Source organism: Larimichthys crocea, chromosome I (genome assembly GCF_000972845.2).
Source record: "Larimichthys crocea isolate SSNF chromosome I, L_crocea_2.0, whole genome shotgun sequence".
Lineage (NCBI taxonomy): Eukaryota > Metazoa > Chordata > Actinopteri > Sciaenidae > Larimichthys > Larimichthys crocea.
In genome coordinates, this window is record NC_040011.1 from 16,537,778 (window position 1) to 16,554,170 (window position 16,393).

Consider the following 16,393-nt stretch of genomic DNA (forward strand, 5'->3'; position numbering starts at 1 on the left):
ATACATATATTTAAAAAAAGAAAGAAGCCAAAATTCATACAATAAAACCAATGAGATCTTTAAAAGAGATACAACCAATATTGCAAATATTGCACATTGTACTAGATTATTGCACATTCAGCAATAAAACTGACAGATATTGTACATGCAATGTTAATCCTGCTCTGTGGCTATGTAGCCTTCCATCAATGCAGTATTAAACTGCTGCTGTTATGTGCTATCTTAATGAAAAAATGGAATAAAACAGTTTTATGATTGTTCAGTCCACATTTATGAACTCTAAACTCTAAACCATCATCCAGATGTTAAGTGATTGGTGCTGCCTGCCACAGTTCCTTTATTGGATTTCACCAGTTTGGTGCCAAGTTGGAAAAGTTCATATTCTACTTTTAGTAGCTTCAAAGTCCATGTAGTTAAAATTTTAAAGGGCAACTTAACACTCAACATTCTCTGAAAGTCTTTGCTGACCTCGAGTTCACTATCAAAACCAAAGATTCTGTGTTTCTGTCAGAACTTTATTCTTGTCATTGTGGAAAAGTCTCTTACGCAGCAGTTAGACCACAGTGAAACACTAAAATTCCACTGAAACCCACATGAAACAAATTATTTGCTGATCAACAGTCGGCAGGGAGCCACACCACACCCGTTGCTGCATTTAAATGATGCTGTAGTGTAAAACAGTTGTCTGTTTATGACTGCATGGGAGTAGGATTGGCTCAGAGCAAATGTCCAATTGGCAGGACAGTGGAAGCTCTGCGGACAGCAAAAAACAGCTGAAACCACACAAATCCTGGTTGCACTTCATCTACCTTTAATCCATCTCACTCCGCGCTGCTCCAGGGCCATTAGGGTCAGTGCTCCCCAAAATTAAAGCTGATGTATAATCTATTAGAGATCCTTCAGACAGGCTTTTAGAATTCTACTGGCATCTGCTGTTAGCTGCAGGTTGCTATTCAAAAACAGGAGCAATACTCCATCTGAAGCAATGATGCTGACTTTTTTATGGGATATGCTGCTACTACTGACGATGTTTTTAAATAGGACCCCTGAATTATTTTATTCACTTCTTCTCCTGTTTTACCTGCACAGTTTTCAATCCCAGTGCACACTGGGTGGGAGGCAAAAAAATACAGGCAGCCCACCACATGGCTAACACAGAGAGACTCTAAAACTAAAAGCTTTTCTAAAAGAGTTTAGGTTAGTCATATATGGAATCAGTTACTATGTTAGGATAGGAAAAGGTTTCTTTCTTGTTGAGCCTACAGTATACTTTAGCCATTACATCTGTGGGCCAGCATTAGAGATGGTGATCCAGTCTTTTTTCCATTTGAGGTGAATGAGTAGTCAAGCAAGAAGGCCACAGCTTGGTTAACTCTGATCTTTCGGACCCCCTTTAATATAGCAGGAGTTAGGGTGAACAACCGTGCCTAAAACTTTAGGAAAGTATTTAATACCTCCATCCGAAAATCCCCCAGCTGGGGATAAGTGCAAAACATCTGGCTGTGGGTGCCCATATTCACGCCGGCATCTTAGGCATTACGCATTTACTCTTGAAAAAAGTTTTACCAATATGCTACTGGTCAGATGGAGGCGGTGAAGTAATGTAGTATTTCATGCATGGTGCATATTGATGAGAAGAGAGGCAGACTGACTGCCAACTGTTCATGAGCCAACTTTCTCTTCCTATTGCGCCTGTTTAATGTAGTCTGAGGAGGGGGTTGCAGCTAGGGCTTAAAAAATACCAAAGAGACACAGTGCATGGCAGATGCAGTCGATCAGTGTTCAAGAATTCTTCCATCCAGCTGTCCAAACTTAAATCTTTTCAGCTGCTATAACTAGACATTTCCCTCAGGTCCAGAGATTATGTTGTTAAAAAGACTGCAGCAAGTTTTCCTCTTGACTTGCACACAGTTTAAATCAATGCTGCATCAACAGCTGGACAGCAGTTGATACTTTGGATGGTCACACCTGGATGTAAAGGTCACTGAAATGGATGGAAGCAGACTACCACAAAACATACTCAGACGCACCTACTTGAGTGTATATACAGGCATATATTACCGCCCGACCATTTCTTGTTGGTGGAACGTACTACCAGTTTCTACCAGATCAAGGGCGTCCCTCTCTACCTCAAAAATCTCCTGAGGACACAGCTCTTCATAGCGTACCTCTTCTCTAAACACAACAACTGGACATGTTAAATCTATCCCCCTCTAGAACTGTTACTTGATTCTATACAAGCAGGACTTACTCATGTCCTTGTCGCACTGTACCTTGATTGTTTCCCTTTTTTGTAAGTTGCTTTGGATAAAAGCATCACCTAAATGACTAAATGTAAATATAAATACATACCTGATCAATGTTGCGCAATTAAAATATTTCAGAAGCATTTGTTACTTTTGTAAATGTACACATTACCAATGATTTATATTTCAAAGTAACAAAATGATACATGTAATATGTCTTACAGGTTGTTGAGCGAAGCCTTAAAAGTAAAAATTTTCAGCGTTCATCATTAATTTGCAGCAGCAGTAAATTGGTAAATTCAGAATTGGTGCTGTAGCTAACTGTGGTAGCAGTTGTTATGCTTGTGATGAAAGCGAAATAAAAACAGACTTTTGAAAACTTCTGAAATAAAATATATCCAGTAAAATCCAGTGATTATGGAAATGAATGATGAAATAACATTTCACAAAATTGACTTTGAGTTTGAAGGATTTCCTCAATATTTCACAAATTATCCGTTTATTTTTATGTTTTATACAATTTATTCATATAATTATATATTTCATAGTGTATTTTATAGTCTGAGATCTTTTCTTTTGTTCATTTTATTACTCTCTCGTTATTCTTTCATGTCTGTTTTTATGACTGTCAGCTTTATTTTTCTTGCCGTCTCATGAAATCACCACTTTCCAGTCTCCCTGAAGGCAACTTAATTTGCTTTTTATCAGGTGTCCACACAGGCCAGGAATCAAATGTGGGTCCATCCTGTCATGCAACTTCTCATTGAGCTACAGTGTCCTAGAATAGCATCATTTGTGCAGCATATTAATTGCACTTGAACAACGTCTATTCAGTTATGTGCAATGCTCACGAAAGAGCTGTGTTTTGCAGAGTACCTGGGAAAATATCCAATTTTTTTCTATTATTCTCACAGCTACAATTTAACACTTAGTCCATCTGTCTATGTAAAGCAGTCACATTCCATACAATTTTCCTCCCTATGTGACAAAGTCTGGTGTGAAATGATAAAATGTACCCATCCAAGTGATTTACACTGTTTTTGAAAAGACTCAGAGGAGAGCCGCAACATCCTGTCTCTTCACTGCCTGATCCCTTTCCCCCTGCCGTGCCCCCCTGCTATCTGTTGTCCAGGACATGGCTATTTCCTTCTCTTCATTTGTTCCATCACTGGATGACCTTTCCTGTGGCAGTTAGAGATAGGGTGACTAAAACGCAAACTTTAAAAGGTTAAAATACAAGTACAGCCTCCTTGTCAAAATGATAATAAAGGAACAAGACACTGATGGGGCACAGGAAGTGTCGTCAAATTGTTGTTTGTTTTGTGATTTGGCAAGAATAATTTGCTGGATGCTGATTATGCCTGTACAGGTTTTCCAGATATGCAAGAAAAGAAGGTGACACACAAGCTTTGAGAAAATGACTGATGGGGTAACATTAAAACAAATTAGATTTTTTTTTAGCCCTGCAAAGGAAGCCCTTGACTGATAAGGATAACTACACAGCAGATCTGAGTCTGTTTTCAGAGATAATAAAACATGACCTTCAAGACATTTTTAAAGAGACCAAGAACATGTTGAAATTTAATGTAATTTTAAAGGAAGTTAACATTTGACCTTGGCATGGATTTCCATCTTTGCTGCTCAGTCACACAGACAACACTGAGATGTACAAATGTTGTTTATTTTTGGTGCTGCACTTGCTGCATTTTAAGCCCCGTGCCATCTGTAGCCTCACCCCACACGTATCTGTGCATCACTGGGGGTCAGAGGGGAAGCCGCCTGTCATGCTCAACCATGCATGCGCGTCTGGACAGGTCCAATGATTGCAGACGGCAGCACAGCTCCCTCGCAGCTGCACAGGAAACCAGCCGTGGCATCCTGAACCTCAAGACCCCTGCCCACATATGGGCACGCAACAATAATAAAAACAGCCTACTGACACTGACTCCAGCAGCATCTTTTCTCTCCACGGACACTGCGAGGAACCAAAAAACAATCGAAACAACCAGATTCATCATCAGTAGAAGATGGTTTAAAAAAGCAGACCAAGCTAACAACCAACAAAAACACAATTCAAGAGATTCAATTAAAACAAACACAAAACAGAACTAAACAAATTATGAATTGCACACAAAATACACAAAGTAAAGTTGAAGCATGAAACAGAATAAAACCACTAAAGTACTCGTTATTTCCATAGTGGTTCAGCCCCAAATCATGACAACAACAAAGACTGCTGTGTCTCTGTAAATCTACAGAGTTGTGATATGCAGATATAATATTAGTCGATACAGTATTATTTGGTGTATAAATTGTACAAATTTTACTCAAATACTAAAGAAAATTGACAGAAAAAGTTTATAATTTCAAATGTTTTTATTTTGATTCTTCAGACAGGTACATGCGCATGTTGATCACAGAGTGAAACAGTAAATCCTTATTTTGAACAAACATAAAGTGCAGGGTTTAACAAGTACGATGAACAATCCCGCACCAAACAAACCCACCGCCCCACCCCTTGAAATACCGAGAGCATTCTAATGCACAGTTCTGAAGATTAGCTTATGGTGTAGCCCCCTCACAGGAGTCAAGCTTATGCTTATGTCAAGGGCCAAAACTGGGCACAATTCAAGTTTGTCTTGTTTGGGTATTATGAAAGTGTAATAAAAAGGATCCCATGTTTTATAAAAAATGTTCTCTTGAAGCCATTGCCTCAGAGTGAGCGGGGCAGCTTCCCTCCATCTAATCCTTAGCAATGCTAAATAGAGCTAGAGTGGGGCTAGGGGCGAGATCCTTGCCCAATATTTTAGACAAAGTATTGAAAACATTGTTCCAGAATATCTGTATTTTGGGGCACTGCCAATATATGTGGAGGAGGGTACCATCATTGGTTTTGCATTTGTCACAGATTGGACTTAAGCTAGGGTAAAAACTAGACAGTTTAGTCTTAGACATATGAGCACAGTGGACAATTTTAAACTGAAGCAAGCAATGTCTTGCACAGAGTGAGGTTTTGTGTATTGCCCGTAATATAGAGTCCCACTGGTCATCTGAAAAGGGTCCTGTTCCCAGGCCGATCTAATCTTATCCAGGGACGGGCACGACAGTATTGAAATGTTCCTATATAACTTAGACATTGAGCTTTTAGATAGAAAAAGTTTTTAGACCTTTTTTCCAAAACTTTAGTAGACTCAGAAGATCTCACATCATCTGTCAAGCTTCCAGGATTTAGCACCAAAAGTTCCAAAAATATCTTTTGGCTGAATTTTGACAAGTTCTAGTCAAAGTTCTGATCAAACACCTGAAAAAAAAAAGAAAGTATGATGCTACTGCATCATTTAGGGATTTATACATGACTTGCTGCAAGAACGTTATTTCTGCTAGCAATGCTGACATTTAAAAAGTCATTAAAAGTAAATAATCAAACAGATTTTGTACATGTGCCTCTCCATGGTAAAACAGTGCACAGTCATTTCTTGATTGTATCAGTTATACATAACATTGTCTTGTAACTATGTATATAGAATTCTAATGATTTGTAACTAACTCACTGGTAAGTAGGTTGTTGAAGTGAAGTTTTTTAATATTAGCATGTTAAGAGTGTTTAAATGTAATTATGCTGGAACAATGAAAATAATGTCTGAAACTATTTTCTGTATCACACACGAACAAAGAGTGTGTATAATGTGAATAAACAATAAAGTGCTGAGAAACTGAAGGTCTGAACTGAAACTGAAAGTCCCTTCTGTTCGGCTTCTACACTTGTCACTGTTTTTTGTACACTGTACACTGTAGGTTCTGTCTGTACTGAGCGGCTAATGGATAAATGTGAGTGGTCTGATGATTCATGTATCCCCACACACACACACACACTCCTTTTAAGTGCTTCTTCTCTCAGTATTTGCTCCTTCAGAGGCTGGCTCTTATTAAGAACAGAGCGGTGATGTTGTTTGTAATAAATGTCAGAATTATCCTCAGATTTAAAGTTTATTAGAAGCTTTCTTATTTGAATCTCAGTCAGGCTGCCTAATACATGTGGACTGAGGGGGAAGAGGCATTTCATTATTTAAAAAAAAAAGATTTTGGTTCAGTCTTTTCGTGATGAAGGCTTCACAAGCCCGTCAGTTTCAACTCAATTCTCTATTTTCACCATCCAAATACTGCTGCTGTCAATATGGTAATTTTGGCGTTAGCCTATAATCATTCAAAGCATCACAGCAAAAGAGTACTCCACTGATTTAGCATTGTACTCATATATAAATATAACAATATAACAATCAAAGTAATTGCAGCAGAACCAGTGATATCATCTTCTTTATTGCACACATTCTTTTCCCTTGTCAAAACCTGACATTCCCATTGACCACAGACAGTTCAGTCAGAGATTCAGGTGTGTTATGTCAGTAGTGACTAACGTAGACTTGAGTCACTAGCCTCGAGCTGATATGAGGAATGTCCTGCAAACGTCTGATGAGCTCACTCCTTTTTATTTTGAAACTTGTAGTTTTCAGCCTTCAGCAATGCTGACTCACCTGTCTTGAGGTATAGAACAAGACAAAAACTCAACATCTGACAGTTTCTCATGCTATTAAGTTTGTTTGCTAACAATTGCATAGCATTTGTTTGGAGTTATGTTTCTGGCCAACTTTAAAATGCAAATCCATTATTCACTTTCTTTTTTTTGCGCCGATTTGATCAGCAAATATCTGGCTCTTTAGCTTGCTCTTGATGTGTTCACTAGCTGGCATGACCTTGCATAGCTGTCAGACTGCTGTTTGATGCTGGGCAGTGTAGTGTACGGTGGACATTTTAAGCACCTTAATCGTCTGGGAACAAACTAAATGAGAGTGCAGTTTGTGTTTGGGCTTGTAGGTGGAATAAAATTCCAACAGAAAGCCTGTGCTGCACACTGTGGCTGTGGGGTTTGAAAGATGTGGGTGTTACCAGACAGGGAGGGTTTAACAAAAAGATGCTATTGAGTTTGGAAGTTTGAGTTGTGGAAATTTAGGATAAAGCATTTTTGGATTGCTGGCTGAGTCCATTTTTAATATATCTCTTGTGAGTCCTCCAACTTTATGGAGGTGCAATACTGAATCTATGAAGTATCCCTTTAAGGACCTGATCAAGACAGCAGAAATGCTTACACTGACATAAGGAAGTTGAATTTGATTTCAGACTAACCTAAGGAACAGCTTTCGTTCACATCTTTTGTCAGTGTCTTTTAAACCGTTTCCACCCCATTGCACTACCTTAGGAGATAAACATGGGATAGCATGACTCTAATATCTAAGATCAAAAGCCATACGTGTCATAGAGTGGACTAAAGAGAGCTCGTGGTGTGTGTTATTGAGCATGAAGCCCTGTGGTTACAAGAAAGCCCTGCAGGTCATTTTTGCAGATTTCAGGGATCATTGAACTTTCAAATACACGATAAACGGATGAAACATCTGTAAAAACCCTTGATATAAAAACACATTTACCGCCCTCCTTGTGCCGCTTCACTGGGCTCATGTAGCAGCTTTTGTAAAAGCAGAGAGCAGCAAGTCAAACACAGGTTAGAAAGTCACTGATTCATGAGCTGACACATGCCTTTTGCTCTCTCACTATGCTCACTAAATTTACGCACCCTTTCAAATGACCTATAACATTGCGTCGCAGTAGCAGAGGCATTTCCAGTGCAATCCTCTATGGAAATAATTTTACAGCTTGCAGTGTTTTGGCCATAGAAGGAGGACTAACAGTGTATGGAGTAGAGGGCATGGATGGGTGCCCGGGTCCCACAGCTGCATGGCGCTGGGGCACAGACAGCCCTTCTCTCTGGGGCACATTGCTCCTTTTATGCCCAGCACACTGAACCATTGATCTGAGGCTCACTCGTCTCCGCTGCACCAACACAGGTCAGGTCAGCACAGACTCCAGCAGGGCTGAGTGAACACAATATCTGACAACACCTCACATGCAAACCCTCATTTGGTTAACGCCTGTCAAAGAATGAGTAATTGAGGAAGTGAAAGTTCAAAACGATATCTCTGTAACTTCTAAGATTTTATTTTAAGCTCAGTATGTGATTTAGATTATTTGTCAGCATACACAATTATTAAATCTTAGATTAACTGTGCCAAATTCTGTGAGATTTAAGATAAATTAATTATACCAGTTAGATATGCACACCTCTCTAAATTATTTTAATGCTACACTGACTTGTTTGCCCTGTACTTGTTCACACTATGTAACACTCAGTAAAAGTGCATAACACTTTAGGGCACACAATTATTTCATTTATTTTGGTGATACCATTTTCCTGATGGAATAAACTGCTGCGGACTATAGCTAATGTTAGCTCACTTAGTTAGCCATGCTGCCCTCTGCCACTCTTAGCTCACTCAGCTGCACTGGTAACACAGGGTAGCGTTTTGGGCTACCAGGTAGAGGAGTTTTCAGGCCTGGGGCGAGAGGGAAAGCGAATGGGGAGTCAAGCTGGAATGGGAACCAGAACCAGAGCCAGGTGAGGGGGTAATGTGTAGCCTGGCTCAGCAGAGAAAAAGCATAGCAGAGGCAAAGAGACTGAAGAGGATGATGGATGATGATTAAACCAAGCTGGGCTTCTTGCTGTTGGACTAGTGAATAATATTAGCTGGCTGCTATGTCTTGTGTTGTTGCAAGTGCTTTGATGTTTGACTGTTGGTAGTTCTGCCTCTTTCACCTACCGGCCAAATTAAAAATCGGCGGACCAAATGATGCCTGGGTGCTCAAACAAGCCACCTGTAACGGTACCCACATGTCAGTGCAATCATGCTGTTAATTGTGCATAACTTTAAGCCTTAATATAATTTGACACGTGAGTTTAAAAAAAAATCACCCTCAGTACAGTTATTATGAATGGGGAAATTAACTATAGAGACCAAACCAGGCTGTAAACATGATTAATTCTGCTGTGAAGTTGGACATTTTAACATGGGGACTTATGGAGTGGCATGTTCTGTACCCAGCCTCAAGTGGATGTTGGAGGAACTGCAGTTGGCACTTTCGCATTAGCTTCACTTCATAGACACAAAGGTTGCCGCTTGGTGTCCAGATGTCCATATTTACAACAGTAAAGGTATTGCACTCTAAAACTGGGGGTGATAAATCACACAAAAAAAGCTCTTTCTAATGTACTGTCATTTTAAGGCATCTTTACAGATGCATCAACAAACACAGACAGTGTTAAATTATTAAAGACAAACTGAGGGAACATAATGTTGAGCCTTGTAACCATACCATAGATTTAAAGTTAGAATGGAATTTATAACACTTGTCCTGAAAATCCATGTTAATCGACGTGTACATAATTTTCTATAGGTCTGCGTATTAGCTGTAAAACTTCACATGGCAAACTATCAAATCTGAAAGTTGGTCAATTCTCCGCGGGGCAGAGTTATTCCAAACTGTTTCCGATGAAAAATAAATAAATCAACCCCCCACCAGTCTCTCTTTCTTTATGTGTCTCTGTCTCTCTGTGGTCAGCTATCACTCTGCTGGTCCAGGGTTGCCTGATTGATATTCACTGCACTTCTCTGCTGGCTAATGCACTGACGAGTTTACAACCTCAGTGGGAGGAAGCCTGCCAATACAAGGCTGAGGCTCTTTTATGGCTCTGCAAAGCAACTTTTCAGTTTCCACTATTTGCTGTCCCTGCTATGTCCTTCACTAATGTGTGAGTGTTTGGAATGAGTAAGCCTTAATTTAGCACTTCAACAACTGAAATTTCCCATTTGATTCATTTAGTGTGCCACAAAAGAAAACCCACACAGAAAGTGTGATGTAGTTTCATGGCAATGTGACATTATAATAAGAACAGCAAGTTATAAAATATTAACTGACCTACATATAGCAGGAGCATATTCAAGAAAGAGCCACATGCATTTAAAATATATGATTCACATATGCACAATACAGAAAATACACTACATCCATCAGCATTATTACTTTAAATTAGAACAGCATTCAGCCTGTCTGTCAGTCAGTCACTTGGTCCACCACTTTGATCTAGACTAAAATATCTCGACAACTGCTGGATAGATTACCATGAAATTCGGTTTAGACATTCATGGTGCCCTGAGGATGAATCCTAAAGACTTGAATTGAAACAAAATTTCATAAAAATATTCATAGTTCCCAGAAGATGAATCATGTTCACTTAGTTGACCCCCTCACTTTCCTTTGAGCATCATAATGAGGTTAGAATTTGTAGTGATATGTCCTGATTACTTTAAAATCTGATACATACATTGAAGTACTGTAATAACTTAACAAATACCCGCAAAACTAATGATGTCCACAAGTACCCTTTTTACTGCGAATTCACAAAAGCCAGCTTGCTAACACACCAAACCGTTGACACGTACAAAGATGGACAATGCATCTTTACTTCCTCCCACGGCACAAAAATTAAGTTAAAATATCCCAAATATGTCTGCTGCCAACTTCCACTGGTGGTGTAAATTGGAGTCTGCACAGTAATGAACAGCGATGGAGGCGCAGTATTGAGGTTCCCCCATGGGTAGGGCTCAGCTGTCAATCGCAATGTGAAAAAATTAACACATGACCATACGTCAAGGTGATCAGAACTATCTAGAATGACAGAGCTCGTTGGGAAAAATGTATTTTTGCCTTCAAAGTACCTGCACTCCATCCAGCCACCAGGGGGCAATTATGTATTTACAGCGGGTCAATTGTTATATATTTGTATGCACTGAGCTATGATGGTGAACATTTTGCCTACTCAGCTTCAGCATATTAACATTATCACTGTGGGCATGTTAGCATGCTGACATTAGCATTTTGCTCAAAGCACAGTGGGGCAGCCTTGCAGAGCTGCTGGCATGGCTGTAGACTCTTAGTCTGGTTATATGGAAATACACTGATCTCATCTGGCATCTTCATTAATTGGGGCTGCAGCAGAGAAATGGGAAGGTAATGGAGACATTCTGTTTAGAGAAAGTCAAATTCATCCATGGTAAAACTGTCTCTTTGGTATCTTTTGGTGTGAAGTGTCAAAGACCCGAGTGGTAATCATAAGTGTGCTGTGTTCATTTTACCGATCCCCCACTGCATGATTTCAGAATACAGCTCAAATTAATTCTCATTTCCATTTTGGAGTCATTAATTTAAGAGGTTACCAAAGGGGAGCAACTAGAAACTGCTCATTTAAGCATCTCCCAGTGTTTACCTCTACCCTTGAGTTATTTGATTACTCATTAAACAGTGAAAATAAATGAAATCATTTCAGTTTCAGTGGTGTAAATTGCTGCTGAGTGTATCTTGCAGTCAAACATGGAATTTTTCTCGGATAGCGCTGATGATACAGTGTCACATTCTTGCAGTGAATAAGATATCATACTGTTCATCCAAGCAAACATTAAGAGATGACCTGACGACATCCATTTAAAAGAGATTGATATCAATTTGTCAACTGATAAAGCACAGACAGTCTACTTGTGATGTTACTTGTGTCTAGAAGAGTTGGTTTTTGTGCTGTTTTGAAGTGAGTAGGATGTTGTCCTTGAGGTTCTTCCATCCTCAAGGAAAGAATAATGGATTTGCCCACAGTGTGACCACAGGGTGCCTATAGGGCATCTGAGTCATCCCATTACTTGACAGCTAGAGCTTTTACAACACCTCCTGCCCTTGGTTTACCTCTAAGATACAGAGTTCATGAAAGTTAAAAAAAAAACAACTTCTAAATAGTTGTGTTCTAATGGTGTGTGACACAGCTTACAAATGCAAAACAGCTCTTTTAAAATACATCAGAGGTGTTGCTGCCAATATTTCCTTTTATAAACCCTGAGAACATCTGCAGCTGGTTTGGCCGCACGCTGAAACTTGCCAATCTAAACAGGAACAAATAGACACCATTCTATAAAGCTGCTTTATTGATTTGAATATATTGATTTCAGGAAAACAACAAACAATGTTTTTAGCATTTTTCAAGGTCTGCATTTTTTCTAAATGTCAATATTTTAACTGGGTAAGCATGAAATCAGGTTAGTAAGGAGGCTGGGTTTTGCATCCATCTCTCCTCAGCCCTATATTGTAGGACTAAGTATTAAAAATTCATCACTCACTGGCTTCATAAAAGTGCTTCCTTATTTTTTGTGTGCTCAGCAGCTCGATATTCAACACTCTAATGATAGCACATGTTTAGTTATTGGACCAGACCATTTTTATTATAATTTCTTGTACCTTGCTTTTTCATATCTCTAACAGGATTATTATTGTTGTTAATAGGTCTTTCTGGAATAGCTTGTGTGCTGCAAGACAGTAACTGAAAGAAAAGGAATAGATCAAATGTACAGAGACACAAAGTGTTCAGAAACAATTTGATGCATGAATTATGATAAGCTCATTCATATTTTCCCTGCATGTTTTGGGACACAAAAAAGAAAAAAAACTTTTAACTTTATTTTGGTTAAAACATATTTTTTGTTTTGTTTTATGTCCACTCAGGCAGACAACATGCATTTTTTTTTTTTTAAGAACTACAACTCTGTTTCCAAACAGGCTAGAAACAAAATGTGATGATGTGCAAACCATTGAAACCGCGTATTTAATTGAAAAAGACAACATATTTTTTGGCCTTTTCAAGCTTTATTTTCTGATAGAGACAGCTGAAGAGTGACAGGAATGAAGGGAGAGAGAGAGATGGGAAAGAGCCACAGGTCAGATTCAAACCCTGGACTTCCACAGCAAAGACTGAGCCTTTGTACATGGCACGGCTGCTCTACCAACTGAGCTAAACACCGCCATGCAACATGTTTCAAGCTGGACAGTGGCAACAAAAGTCTAGAAAAGTTGAAAAGAACCATCATTCAGACTGGTCTAGCAAATAGTGCAACAATTTAAGAATAATGTTTTGTAAAATTGTGATTTCTACAGTTTATAATATCATTAAAAGAGAAGAAGAGGAAGAGGAAGAAGAAAAAGAAGTTGGGGAGGTGTTTAGCTCAGTTGGTAGAGCAGCCGCCCCATGTGCGAAGGCCAGAACAAAGAGATCAGAACACATCACTCCAGTTCTTAAGTCTTTACACTGGCTCCCAGTTAGCCACAGAACAGATTTTAAAGTTCTGCTACTAGTAGTAAATGGTTTAGGCCCACAATACATAAACAACATGTTAGTAGAATATAGACCCAGTAGGGCTCTGAGATCTACTGACTCAGGTCAGATAGTTCAAACCAGACACGGTAAAGCAGCATTTAGCAGTTATGCTGCTCACAACTGGAACAAACTACCAGCAGGACTGAAATCAGCCATAACTCTTAGTACTTTTAAATCCAGGTTAAAGACTTTTCTCTTTTCACGTGCTTATGGCTGAGCTCTTTTAAAGAATTTTTAATCATAATCCTGTGATTCGTTTAATGTTTTAAATTGTTTTCAAATTTGCTTTTTTAATGATTTTAAATGACATTCTGATGTTTTTAATTAAATTTTCTTCTCTTTTTTATTTTTATTTTTATTTCTATTGCTTGTTTTAATGTCCAATGTTTTTCCTTGCCTCTGTAAAGCACTATGAATTGCCTTGTGTACGAATTGTGCTATACAAATAAACCTGCCTTGCCTTGTCTTGCCTTACACAAGAGATAATGTTGAAAAAGGCCCTTGGACAGCACTGCATCAAAAACAGACACAATTCTGTTGTGGACATCACTTCATGTGATGACTTCTGAGGAACACTTCCAAAAACACTGACTGTGTGAACACAGCTCATCACTGCATCCACAAATGACAACTCTCCTTTGTAAGATGGACTGAGGCAAAATGGAAAACTGTCCTGAGGTCTGATGAGTCAAAATTTGAAATTCTGTTTGAAAATCATACACACCACGTCCTCTGGGCTAGAGAGGAGAGGGACCATCTGGCTTGTTTTTCAGAGCACAGTTCAAAAGCCAGCATCCACGATAGTATGGAGGCGCTTTGTGAAAACAATAGAATAATATATATTTATTTCTATTAAACTACTACTGTCGTCATATTTTACTATTCAAAACAATGCAAAAACACTGAGTAGATATATTTTGTACTGTACATATTTTACATATTTATATAATTCTGAAGTTAATTGATTTAAAGCCAAAGAAGTTCCTGCTGGTGAACCATTCAACAACAAACTCACAGTGATTGTGTTAACTGTAGTTGGTATTTAGCTGGCAATGCATAATGTCCAATTTAGTGTATGGATGATAAATCATAATTTCCTCTCAGTATAAAATCAATAATTAAAAACTTTAACAATTACAGTTTTTATTTGATGGGACCAAATTTCATCTGCCTGCAAAAATCTACTAAGATCCATCTCCTGTAAAATGACTGGTAAGATATTCATGAGCTGCTCAGCATTTCTGGAGAAACTAGTGTTGCACTTGAAATAACTGACCAGTAGGTGGCAGTGTATGAGATGACGCCCCAGAGTCCAACGTACAACTATATCATCAAAACTCATGTAGATACAAGGAAGCTATTTGTCAGAGAGTTTAAATAAAGAACAACATCAAATAAATGTATCACGTGTGAAGTTATGTAATAAATATGTAATATAACATGAAACAATAGAATGTAAACCACATTATTATGAAGCACTATTTCATCAGCTTCTTCAGCAGTTAAAATGTCCTTATTTCGCCAAACCATTTTTATTTCTAATATTCTATTGTACAAAAACATATATAAGAACAATTCTTCATCACAAAGGCTTTAAATCAAGACAAACAAGGCTCTAATCAAAGACAGTCACAATCAGTTGTGATTGGCTGTTGCTTTGGTCTGAGTCATAATGTTTTAATTATTTAATTTTGAATGCTTTCGGCCTCCATACAATTTTAAATGAGAACACCACACACACACACACACACACACACACACACACACACTATGCAGCACATTTCTCTTTGCATGACTGACTTCTTGAACAGTCCTTTACTGTTTTCAGCTCAGAACTTTACCACACTCACAAATGAGTGATACTGTATTGGCAAACACAAATGTCATTTCGGAGGTGGAAAAAAAAACTTTAAAAAAAAAAAAAGTTATCAAAATGAAAGGATCTTTGTTATAAGAACAGTGTGGAGGCCTTGAGGGAAACAAGACCAAAATATTAGGGGGAATTTTCTCAGCAGATCCTAGAACAGCCGGCAGCTGTTGTGACTGCTATTTCTTGGTAACACACTGCGTTATAAACATGATGGAAGGGGACTTCTGTTCAGTTCATTGAAAAAAAGTTTGACATAGAGGATTTATATGTTGATACAATTTAATGCCATGCTGCCTTCAGCCTCAAGAGGGCAGCAATGTACCACAGGTGTGGCATTAAGGTGGAATTCCTGGATTACATGTAACAAATGTAGATTATGAAAATAGCAGGAGCTTCACATAAGGGAGATGCAGACCCATGTGCTGTGAGAGGCTGAGTAAAGCTAATAAAAATGTTCTGCACAGGACATAAATTTAAAAGTTTTTCAGACTGGAACACCTACACTGACACTGACGGTTCAAATTCAGAACCATGTTCTTGTTGACAATGTTCAGGCAGGCAGGATGAGTGAAACAAAAAGAAAAAATGGTTCTCTGCTGTAAGTCTGTGTGTGGAAAGTCTGGAGGCAGAAGCACAACGATGGAACTGAACTCTGCGTGAACTCCTCCTCGGACTACGCTTCCACCTCCTCTGTAATGAGCTGTAGAGAATCTTCAGCCTCTGTTTCATCCAACCTTCCCTAAGGAGTACAGAGTGCTCTTTGTGTGTCGACACACATCACACTTTACAATGCTGTGTGTCCAAATGGTCCCAACAAGTAAAGTGAGATCTCAGGTAGAGTGTCCGTGTGAATTAACTGACCTGCTCTCAGGTTCCATTCTGGCCTTTTGTCACTTAGTCTGTTTCACTGCGATGTTTTTCCACATAGGGACAAATCTATGCACAAAGTGGCACATATGACACGTCTTGTTCCATGTCCTGATAACAATGAATAATGCAAATAAGATCCTGTAGGGCAGCTAATATTTTACACATCTGACCAAAAAATTTAAATTCATGTTAATTATCTATACTCCGTGCCCAGGATGTTGTCAGCATACATTTGTTTAACGCTCAGTAGTTCATATCTTTAGTTTTTGT